Source organism: Gymnoscopelus microlampas (genome assembly GCF_963454915.1).
Source record: "Gymnoscopelus microlampas genome assembly, chromosome: 12".
Lineage (NCBI taxonomy): Eukaryota > Metazoa > Chordata > Actinopteri > Myctophiformes > Myctophidae > Gymnoscopelus > Gymnoscopelus microlampas.
The window spans coordinates 33,310,071-33,323,007 of NC_139949.1; positions in this window are offsets into that span (position 1 = coordinate 33,310,071).

Consider the following 12,937-nt stretch of genomic DNA (forward strand, 5'->3'; position numbering starts at 1 on the left):
TCTCTCTGTGATGGTCTTGTGGAGGAGGTGGGATTCACTCAACTGTGCCTTCCGAGCAAGGGCCAGCATGGCTCCTTCCCGTCTGACCTCTGCTGGGGCGATACCAGCTAGGACAGGTAGTTGGTGAGTTGGAGTGGCTCGTAGGCATCCAGAGACAGTCCGTAAGGCGTCGTTGAGGGCAGTGTCCAGCTTCTTCACGTAGGAGCTGCGGCACCAGATTGGGGCGCAGTACTCGGCAGCCGTGAAGACCAGGGCCTCGGTGGAGATGCGCAGTGTCTTCTGTGTGGCTCCCTATGTGGTACCGGCTAAGCGGCGTATAAGTGCAGTGCGGGCGGTGGTCTTTGCCATGGCGCTGTCCTGTTATTTTCCCCATACGTACATGACAGGTGAAAAAATTACAACATTTAAAAGAGAGTTATCATAATGAAACTTCCTGAGTTGATTACTTACATGAAGACAATGATTTATCGTATTACAAGTTTTCTGAAATTGTATATTTAAATATGCAAATTAGGCATTAGGAAAATATGCCCACATTTGCATAACTTTCCAGAATCAACATTGGAACATTGGACAAAGCTAGAGTCAACATACTTATTTCATTTTGTTAAGATGTTGGAGTCAAAGGTTTTTAATTCAATATCTGGCTCAATTTTGGGGCTCTGGCTCATGGACTAAATGCCTAATTTGCATATTTAAATATACAATTTCAGAAAACTTGTAATACGATAAATCATTGTCTTCATGTAAGTAATCAACTCAGGAAGTTTCATTATGATAACTCCTTTTTATTTTTTCATTTTTTCACCTGTCATGTACGTATGGGGAAAATAACAAAATGTGTGATAACCATGAAAAAGCTACTCCTGTGGAAAGGTTATCATATATTTATTTACTCGTATACAATTTAATATAGGTATGGTTTTGCCCACTCTTTCGATAATGAAATCTTGTCTGGCTCATGGACTAATTGGCTCCTCAGACTTTCTGCTAAACCAGCTAACTCCACCAAAGGGGGGTGAAGTTAGCTGGTTTTGCTGACTCCAGGCTCCACCCCCTTTTGACCTCCAACCTTTGTGAGCTTGAAGGTCCATTTAGCTGTTCTTATCATTGATGAACAAAACCTCCTAACTCCACTTTTTGTTTTTGTCATTTCCTGAAAAATGAACATTTTGGAGTTAGCTGGTTCCTGCCGGAGAGCAGAGATATAGTACCTTCTACTTTTGGTACTTAAGTACATTTTGATACCAATACTTTTGTACTTTTACTCTAGTACATTTTTGAGTCTGTACTTTTACTTGTAACAGAGTATTTCTTCATTGCAGTATTGATACTTTTACTTGAGAACAAATGTGAGTACTTTTTCCACCACTGCAAAACAAAGGCGGCACCTTGTAGCCTCCTCTGACACTAGAGTTATCAGTGAAATCAGTTCAAACTGCAGCACTAGTGTAGGCCTACTTTGCCTTGTTCACTGCAATAAATCAGCTTCGTCATTAGTCAGTGAACAAAGGCCACCATACACGCACAAAACCATTATCCTCATCCTTTCTTCCACCTGGCACTGTTGTGATCATAATTGCTAAGCATTAGAAACAGACCAGAGGCAATACGTCAAAAGCAAGCTTTATCGCAAAAAAAGAGAGCCTTCGGTAATGTTCTCTGGAGAAAACATGATTTCCTGTCATTGCATGGCCATTCTAAAGGAACAGTTTATCAGAGAGTTTCTTATGTGATCTTCCCTACTCCTCCTGTCTCTCATTAGCTGCACACTCACAGCTGTTGGGTTACCTCTCCAGGGCTCCCATTAAGGGCTGCCACTCAAACTCACGATATCCCAGGACCCAATCATGTTAGAGCTCCCGCCCACACACAGCCACATACATAGTTGCAGGCCTGGCTTCATGCAACTATTAAAGCAAGAGTTTTGGAGATGAGCACATAGACATAAAGGTAGACGCCTCCTTCGGCTCTGAAGCGTTCGTATCTCGGGCACGCTTCCTTGTTCCGCAGGGCTATCCCATATAAGGCTTGGGCAAGCTGGAAACTTCCGTGTGCGTCACAGAAGGGGGCGTTCGGTAGGCCAATCAAAGGCAGGTGGGGCCGGTCTTTTCTTAAGAGGCAGTCGCGCAGCAACTAGTCAGTTAGACACGCTGTGATTGGCCAGTAGCTAAAGCGATGTGATTGATCAGTAGTCAAACAGCCCTGCGGAAGAGCCTTGTATTGAGATACCAGTCGCTGCAATGAACTGCAGAGGCCAATGAGGTATCTAGGTTTCTATATCTATGGATGAGCACCTGTTATAGAGCAGTGGTTCCCAAACTGGGGGTCCCCAGATTATTTTGGGGGGTCCCCAGATGATTTGCTTAATGTGCAACATTGTTTTCTCACTCAACTGTAAACAAACCAACATACAGTATAAGTGTAAACAGGGTATCTGCACATTCCTAAAGTTACAATTTAATGACTTTTAAGTCAAAATATTAGTCAAATATTCAATTATTACCTAAGAAAGAGGCAAGCATTGTGAAAATAGCCGATACATTGCCAGGCGTTGTGAGCTTGTAGTTCGGGTAGTTTCACAACATTTATCTGTGGAACAGAGTCAAACTAATGTAATGCCTACAATTCCAAGTGCTTGTCAGGGTGGGGGTCCCCAGTTCAAATATCATTATTTTGGGGGGTTGTGGCCTGAAAAGTTTGGGAACCCTTGTTATAGAGGACGATTATAATACAGCAGTTAGGCTATCTCTATAAGGATGGATGGAACAACAGATCCTCTCTGGTTCAAGTCAAATCCATCAAATTCCGGCTTACTAAACAGGGATTGTTCTTATCTTAAACCAATTAAATAAAAGCTCCTTGGAGACATTTGAAATTACATTCATTCTCTCCAATATGGACCACTTACTGTAGCGTAATAGAAAATGTAATTCTACATTTTCAATTTCAAGTGTGGTGTTTGGGGAGCAGAAACTTTCAAGCAGCTATATCTTTCAAAAGCATAAGTGGCTGGTTATGGTTATTTTTTTTAAATTGAACTCATCATTGCAGTTACAATTACTACCTGACAAATGAGTGCTGAGAGAATAGAATAATGGTGTACAAGTACACTGCATGACGAAAGAAAGTTTCTAGTGAAACAAAGAGTGTCCTTTCTGTTCACAAGCCTCTATTCTTTTTGTATTAACAAGGATGGAGCCTATCAGTCTTTATCTATAACATGAGAAAAATAGTATACTGTAGGTTATTATTACAATTTTCAGGATATCTCATTATATCCTAATGTGTGTGTGTGTGTGTGTGTGTGTGTGTGTGTGTGTGTGTGTGTGTGTGTGTGTGTGTGTGTGTGTGCGCGCGCGTGTGCGTGTGCGTGTGCGTGTGCGTGTCTGTGTCTGTGTGTGAAATAGTCATGTGCTACCATGTGCGAACTAGAAAAGTTCTCTGCCAGCCAGGACTGGTTGCCTACAGGGCTGTGTCAGTCATGGGGTGCAGAGGTCAGGACACAAGGAAGCTGCAAGGGAGTTTGTACAACAGATGGTGCAACCAAGCACCCAAGACTGGGAGGGCTTTCTGAAGAAAAAGTTCACTAGTGACCAACTCGGGTAGGCCTACTTTAACTTTGTGCCCAAAATCTGAACGAGCAAAAGGGGCTCGACCAATGCGCTCAACTCACAGCCTTGTGCATGGCGGTAGTTCATTTTGGGGTTGTTGTTGCTATGTACAGTATATAGCAACATACATTTTTTATATTTTTTATTCAGAAACCTTAGGTCAGGATTTAGAAGGCGTTTTTAGAATCGGCCTCAGGTTGAAATGGGTTAAAAATAAGGTACGGCCATCTTAGTCAGGCGGGGACATAGATTGGTGAAGCAATCGGAGGACGCGGCTGCTCCGGGCGCCTGGGTTTGGATCCGCCCTTCGAGACCATGGATTGCTCTCGTTCTCTCAGTCTAATGAGAACCAAGTGGACCAGCTTATGAACAAACAGTATCTCTGAACAACCTTTGCAAAAAGGAAAATAAAATAAGTCATATCACACCTTATTTTCTGCTGTGTTGCTTTTCGATGTGTACACTGTATCATTTTATTGAGGTATCTAAAGAGCACAAAGTACGTTTCTGACACACACACACACACACACACACACACACACACACACACACACACACACATGGGGCGGCCATAGCTGAATGGTTAGTGAGCCTGCCTAGGGAGCCAGAGGCCCTGGTTGCCCCAGGTTCGATTCCAGGCCAGGTCAGCATATGTGTCGATGAAATGAAATTTGTCCCTGAGCAAGACTCTTAACCCCTAATTGCTCACAGGTTCTCATTGGAAACAAGACCGCAAGGACTTTCATGAACGACCTGTTAAAAGGAATTATCCTTATCCTTATACACACACACACACACACACACACACACACACACACACACAGATAGGGTCAAAAGTATCCAGTATCAAAACCCTGTTTGACGGTCATTGCCACATGATTCAGGAGACCATTTGTGCCTAATGTATAGACGGGTTTCCTGTTAGTAAACATGAGAGGATATGACCGCGCAGAGGAGGGGTAAGCCTATAGAGGGCGCCATTACCCGCAGCAGCTCTGGTCAAATGTCCATTCATAAAATAAATGATCTTCACCGGGTTTAATGAAAGTAGATTAAATTATGCAGTTTGTAATACCTTGTTTACTCAATAAAAATGATTTGTCGGAAGTTGGATCTGTTTGTATATAATAGCAGCATTATGCCTATTATGCCTATAATAGCAGAATTATCTAACTCCCGAACACAACAACAGAGTGAACGGCGCAACAATTTGTTTCCCCCGAGCATGCGCAGATTGCGCATTCTGCTCTGTGATGACGTCGCGCGGAAATCCGTCTATAGTGGGTGTGTGTGTGTGTGTGTGTGTGGGGGGGGTCTCATTTCTGCAATGAACAGTGACATTTGTAGCATTTGTGAAATCGCCTTTGGCTCTACATTGTTTAGAGTTGTGTGATTCCAATTTGGGGAAGATCGGGGGAGCCAATCGGAATGGAATTAGAAAAATACAGTCAGCCAGAAATGGGCGTATTCTATATTGGGAGTTGCATCATGATACAGAATCCAGTTATAGGCCAAAGTGTGGACCAGGCTGTTGAAGCACAACCATGAGGCCAGTTTGAAACAAAAAAAATGCCTCTTTCTTCCATGGCCTTATGGGAGTGTGCTTGCAAAGTTTCACGCCAATCTGTCCAGCGGTGTTTGAGATGACCTGTGCACAGCCAAACACACACACGGATAAGGGACGAAAACACAATATCCCACCCCTGGCCATTCAGGCCTGGTGGAGATAATTACAAAGCCAGAACTACTGGGCAGATCGAATTATAATATTTTCAACCTTATATGCTGAAATTCATCTAGTTTTGTGCAAGCTAAGTGAAAAACATGATACAACGGTGTGCTGTGTCTGTACTGGATGTAAAAGGACACGCAGGCTGAGATACTGGCTCGTTTCATCTTTTAATTAGTTAGTTGAAAGCGTACAGTTATGTTTGATTCCAACCCACCTTTCCTGTTGGCCATATCTGGATGAGCGTTAACCCATTCAATCTGGGAACGCATCGCTGTCATTTTAGATTTATTTGGCAGTTCAAAAATAGCAGATTTGAATTTTCTTTAATTAAAATGTATTAATTTTGAAAAATCGTGAACATTTGTGCAAATCTATGAATATATATTTTACAAATGTCTTCTAAATCCTAACTTTTTTTTTTGGTGGTTCCCAAACCTTTTCATGTCAAGGACCCCGAAAATGAAATGTATTTTGCCACGGACCCCCCGTAAAGTATTTTGTTCCAGGACCCCCCAGAACAAAGATTTGAGTTAAAAATGTTTAAAAAATATATATTCAAAGATTTGCAAACAACGTTCAATCTACAAGTTATCTACAAGATCTACAAGTTAATAGCGGGGCACTCGGTGCCGCGCTATGAACTTGCATATTTGCTATTTTTGAATAGCCAAAGGTATGAAATATGGATAAAGTGGTTACACAGATGTGTTCCCGGTTTGAATGGGTTAAAAGACGGAAAAGACAAGGTCAATGAATAAAGAGAGATGTGGTGTCTTCATCTCATGCACACAGTACTGTATCTGACCAGTACTTTGTTGACAGCCAATTCCATGAATGTTAGATCATTATAAGTGGTTCAGGAGGTACAGTGGTTCTTGGTTCGATCCCCGGCTCCTCCTGCATGGCAAATGTCCTTGAGCAAGTCACTGAACCCCTGACCAAGCAGTTTGGTGCCTTGTTTAGTTGACTCTGACATCAGTGTGTGAATGTGTGTGGAATGGGTGAATGTAGTGCAAATTGTGAATCATGTTGGATAAAGACTGTAATTGCAGACCCATGCCCAAACTACTGGTGATAGATTGTACATTGATACTGTGTCAACATATATATTTGTAGTTCACACATCATGCGAATCCAGACCAGACTTTAAGCGCCCAATTTAGACAATTTATAGTGCAAGGTAGCGTATGGTCTAAAAGCTTCGCCTTTGGGGTCCAACTCCAATTTTGATAGTGAGACGGCGGATAATCTCGGCGCAAAGTAAGGCGCAATAATCTTTGAATTAATAATGGGTATGTTTTGGGCATAACAAACATTATTAGACGAATCAGAGAGTTGTCTCACATTGTTATTTAAACACTTAAACTATAAATACTTCATAGTACGTCAAATAACGAAAATAAAACGAAAACGCATTCACAGTTGTAAGAGACACAAATTACGTTCTGATGAGGAAACAGATCTGCTCATGCACAAAATGAAAGCGTGCAACCATATACGGGAGCAGCATTAATAATGTGATATAGCCTAATGATATCAGGAGACGTAGGGGAAAAAAAGCTCTTTTCGCACAGAAACATCTAATGGAAACAAGAGGTGGACCACCCGCAGTGGCTTTGATGAGAGACATCTGTGATCCTCTTAGTTAGGTTCTTTATTTAAACCACCAAAGTTCTATACCAACCACCAATATAGATAACCTGTTGGGGTATGGTTTCATACAATTCTTCTTGGACATTTCTATCAGTAATAATGTGAAGGCTGTCTATTCAAACAAATCATCTTTCTCTCTCTCTCTCTCTTTCTCTCTCTCTCTCTCTCTCTCTCTCTCTCTCTCTCTCTCTCGCTCTGATCTGCCGCTGTATGTGGAGATTATGTTTTCATCCCTGTCTGTCTCTGTCTCTGTCTCTGTCTCTCTGTGTGTGTGTGTGTGTGTGTGTGTGTGTGTGTGTGTGTGTGTGTGTGTGTGTGTGTGTGTGTGTGTGTGTGTGTGTGTGTGTGTGTGTGTGTGTGTGTGTGTGTGTGTGTGTGTGTGTGTGTGTCAGTCAGTGAACAGCTAATCTCATGGACCACTCGATCAATTGGGGGGAAACTTTGCAGGCACACTCCCAGTAGTCCAAGGAAGAGCCTCCACCCCATTTCGTTTTTCAAATCAGCCCGATGGTGGCGCTATAAAAGGCCTATAACTCTTTAACCATATAGGTCATACACTATCTTTAAACAAATATATATATATATTTTCACTTCTACCCATAGCTGCCACATACGTGCACAGTTGCACCATCTGTCGTACAAATTCTATTCCCCCTGCAGCTTGCTTGTGTCCTGAAGGCTGCACCCCATCCATCCATCCATGATCCATCCATCTATCCATCTATCCATCCATCCATCTATCTGTCTTCTATCTATCCGTCTGTCTAGGATGGTTTAGCTTTGTTCTACTACTGTAATTGTCTCCGCCAGGCCGAAAGGCATGGCGAGAGAGTATGTTTTGCCCCCTGTCCGTCCGTCCGTCCGTGTGTGTGTGTGTGTGTGTGTGTGTGTGTGTGTGTGTGTGTGTGTGTGTGTGTGTCCGTCCTTCTGTCTGTGACCAGCTAATCTCCGCCACCGTTGGCCCTGTCGCTGTGAAACTGCACACACACACTCCCTGGATACCACAGCAGAACCTCTGCCCCACATTTTTCAGATCAGCCCGTCATAGCGCCACCATGAGGCCGACTTTTGCAAAACTTTTTTTTTTTACTACTACAGATTTTGTCCAAAAAACACACAAATCGGTACACAGTATCTCTATAGCCATGTGATCAACACAATCTGTCAACACGATCTGTATGATTTTCCATATTCCATCCTGATTGGCTAAAATTGGCTTCCAAAGTTTGCAGGATTGGTTCATTTTGAACAAAATGCCTCAAATCATGAACGCAGCATGCGATTTCTGTGAAATTTTCCACAGAGATTCCCACTTGGCCCAGGAAGAAATGCCACTTGAAACGTTCACATCAGTATCATGGTGGCGCTATAACAGGCCGATTCACGTTTTTAGCTATAACTGCACCGATCTGCGTGAAACTTTGCACGCACACTCCCTAGAGGCCAAGGAAAACCCTTTTCCCTGCATTTTTCACATATGCCTTTTAGAGCGCCACCCAATCACACAAATCGGTCCACAGTATCTCTTTAGTCATGTGATCAAGATGGATGTGTCCGATATGTCATATTCCAACCTATACTTGGCTAACATTGGCTTCCAAAGTTAGCAGGATAGGTCCCTTTTGAACAAAATTCCTCAAATCATGAACGCAGTGTGCGATTTCTGTGAAATTTTGCACGCAAATTCCCACTAGGCCGAGGAAGAAATGCCACCCTTTTCACATTGGCCTGTTATAGGGCCATCAGCAGGTCTAATTTAGCAAACCACATTTTTGGAACAAAATGCCTCAAATCATGAATGCAGTGTCCGATTCTCGTGCAAGGCCTAAGAAGAAATGGCACCCTTTTCACATTGGCCTATTATAGCGCCACCAGGAGGCCACAATAATCTACCTGACCTGGCGGAGACTTGTGCTCTTTTTCTAGTTTAATCATGTTTCACTCATGTATTTTTTACAATTGTTGATCAATAGGTGTCACATTCACAGTCACATTGTGTGACAGTATTTCTGGGGCAAAAAGTGAGACAATTCATAAGCAATAATATTGTGCTACTGTGTAAGCAGGCTGTCAGGCTCAGCACCAATTTGATGTAGTTAGTGTTAATCAAAGTCCCCGAATCAAGAAAAAAAAGAGCAGCGAAGATATTCAAAATGAACACCTCCATGTTGCCCTAAACCATCTAATGAACTAAATCAGAGTACAATTGCTTTCCTTATGGTAGATCGTCTGAGGAGACATAGAGATAATATGTTTATTATGCTGTCAGATGGTGCAACTGAAAAATGAACAATTCCCCACTGTGCGTGTGTGTGTGCGCGCGTGTGTGTGTGTGACTGACAGCTACAAAGCCTGAACAACAACCTGACAATTTCAGCTGTCAATTTAGTCTTCACCTCACCTTATGCACTTATGTCTATCCATTTTCCAAACAATATTGTACAATATAAAAGTGAGGAGGTTGCCAGTGATAACAAGTAGCGAAGTAGCTAACAATAACATTACATTAAATTAAATGATATGTAGGCATATCATTTCATGGGTATCATTTTGTGGGGTGCAGCCGATACAGTCCTGGCCCCTTGGTAGGCAACCAGGCCTGGCGGAGATGTGCCCTCCGCCAGGCCTATTGTATATAAGAGTGTTCAGACTGTGGTAAATATGGTGTTGTTCTGCCCTTTATTGGCATTTGTTGCTTTTCTTTTTCTTATGTTCAGTGTACTTTGTATATGTAACCTTTCAGTGTGTACATCATGCATAATTGGTTTATTTTGTGCCTATGGTAGATTGGGATTTTCACTGTGTAGATTAGCTCAGTGTGTTCTCCTGCTTGTTTGTTTGTTTGTTTGTTAGTTTGTAACAGCCTGACATTCTATTTTACGTTTCTTTTCTTTTTCTTAGTTTCACTCAATTTCTTGATGACGTGCAAGCGTGACAATAGAAACAGCAGCCTGGACGCTACTTCCTGTCTCCATTGTCAGTTTTTGAAAGGAGTTTGCCTGACTGTCTAATTATGTACACTAACGTACATGTAGTGAGGGTAGTACAGGTGTTAAGTAAATATTTTCATAATTCTATGATTCAAATTACGATTTGGTGCACCACATTCACTATGAATTTATTTGGTAAACTGTTGAGTACATATAGGCCTAGTATATCACATCAATTATCATAAATAAGATGTCTTTTTTCTCTCTAAGCACCTTAGCGTCTATAAGTATATCATGCACAGTATACATACATTGCTGCTATGCTCAGGCACCTTAGTTTGTTTCTTATCTCAGTTACTTTGTAAATATGTAGATAACTTGTTTTTGGCCTTCTATTGTTCTCTTGTTCGATCTCCTTCCCACTTGCCCCCTACCCCTCTTCTTCTTCTCTCTCCCCACTCTTCTTTCTACGGAATTTAACGTTGCGATGGGAGTGATGTACAAAAACGAATTTCACCCACTTTTTTACCTTGTAAACCTGTGATGTGACAATAAAACTGATTCTGATTCTGATTCTGATTCTGATTCTGATTCTGATTCTTTTGAGCTGAGAACAAAATCTGTCTGTCTGTTTTAGGAAACATTATAGGGAAAGATGCATCTGCTGTAAATGCAAATGTTGTACATTAATGCTAACAATGCACCTCATTGTTCATAGTAACCCGTCCTCCCCAACTCCCAACTTCACTGGAAAAGTCCTAAAAGCAAGGGAACAGGATTTTTTATTTGTTTTAAGGTGGTTTGTGTATAATGTCATTCCATGTCTGAAATCTAGTTTCACTAACACATTCTCACTCAAGCCGTCCGTGATGGCAATCACTATAGGACGTGACGGGGGTCTGAGGACGACGTAGAGGGGTACCCTTCACGTCATTTTACGACATCCCTATCCTGGAATGCAGAATATTTTATTAAGTGTTAGTTTTACTCTGTAGGACAGATTTGTACATTGAAATGTACAAATCTGAAATGTACATTTTAAGCCGCAGCACTTTAAAGGGATAGTTCACCCTCAAAATGACTTTTTTTCCTATCGATTACTCACCTCATGGAGCCTTGAATTCATGGAGATTTTTTTATTTTTGTCGAATTCCTGAGCCAATAATTTGATGACCAGCGGCGGCTCCGGTAGGAGACTCAAAGAGTCTCCTACCGGAGCCATTAACATCTTTCAGCCAGTCATCAAATTATTGGCTTAGGAATGCGTCAGGAACTAAAACTTGGGGTGTGTAATTGATAGAAAATAAGTCATTTTTTGGGTGAACTACTCCTTTAAGTGCAAGATGTGCTCACAAGGTGGTGGAATTAACGTGATCTGGCAGCAGCAATTACGCAATCAGCGCATGAGACCGTCTACATACAAGTTGCATTGCATTGTGCATTTGAAGCAGAGCTTAAGAGGTCAGTGGACTGGTGAAATTATAGGAGCCCTCAGCCAGCTCAAGAAATTTTACATTTAGTGATGCTGAATATGATTAATTAAGTAAAAACACCAAAACAATGCAATTAACCTCAACTGTGAGAATGTGAATTTGGGCAATTGCATTATTGTACAATAAATGCAACAGAAGTCACAAAACAAACTCCTGAAAACAGATGGCATAACAAGGACTTGGTGCCTTGCATTAGAGAAAAGTTGAACATTATTTGTTTTTCTGTTATTATTATTTTTTTGTGAATGTCATTGTTGAATATGGGTAAACAATGTGCGCTGTAAAAAGCATATTCAGTTGAGACAGGCATAACAATGCGGGTTGTGATATTCAAGGTGCCATATATACAGTAGTGTGTACACAGAGAAATAAAATATGTCTCTTAAAAGGCTATATGGTTCCACAAAGAAGCATCATTTTAATACAAAAAAAAACTATTTTATTTAGTTAATGGTTCTTCAAGTTCCTCAGGTTCTAGAGAACTTTTTTGTTCTGAAATGGTTCCTCAAATAATAATTATTATAATTGTTTTTATGGTTCTTTGAGGCACCGTAAACTACTGAAATCCTATAGTATCCCAATTTGGTGCCTCGAACATTCGGCAAAAATAGCGAGCTTGTTGATTAGCTATTTTTGACGAAGAGATTTGGTGTAGCTGGAAAAAAGAGAGAACCAACAAAGAGCCCTGGGAGACACCGGTTGATGAGGTAAGTAGCCTATATACTGTAGGGTTTAAAATGTGTTCTTTATGGAACCATAAATAAATGGTTCTTTAAAGAACCTTGGTCTGAAAGGTTCTTTCTGGAATCAAAAATAGTTCTTCTAGGGCATCACTCCGAAGAACCAGTTTCAGTTCAAGAACATTTCTTTTTTGTGTACTGTAGGTTGATAGGTTGCAAGGTGCTTTATTATTTCCTGGGCGGCATGTGAATATTGTGTGGGAGGTTCAAGATCATCTTTGATTTCTAATTACGGTATTGCGTGACTGCTTTATGTATGTATAGGCCCCACTGTGATTATTACTTGATTCTCTTCGAGACCTATCGACTTCTCATTGCTGCATTTACAGTCATCTTCACCATTATGTTTCCTTTAATATACTGTAGCATGCCTGTGCTAAACTGCACCTGCTGTGAGTCTGAGAAATTCCTTACAAAACTGGCCCCAGCTAATTGTGGGAACTTTCGTAAAGATATTCTCTATAAGAATCTAAATATAGCTGCAACTAGAAATACTGGAGGCCAAGGATTGAGCACAACACGCTATATCGACAGCATGTGGTCAAACTGCTTCATATTTCTACAGTGGTCATTAGGGGTGCCTTTCTACCACTGTAAGAAGTTTGGGGAAATGGGCATGACCGTTAGACCTAAAGCGCAAATTATTATTTACTTATTCTTTATGGGCCACTGCCAGTATTGGAGGATCAGCCTCTTTGCATGCTTATCTGCTGATAAGCATGGTGTTCCATGAAAACATTTGAGTTATTTGCCTTTTTGTGGAAATCCACACTCT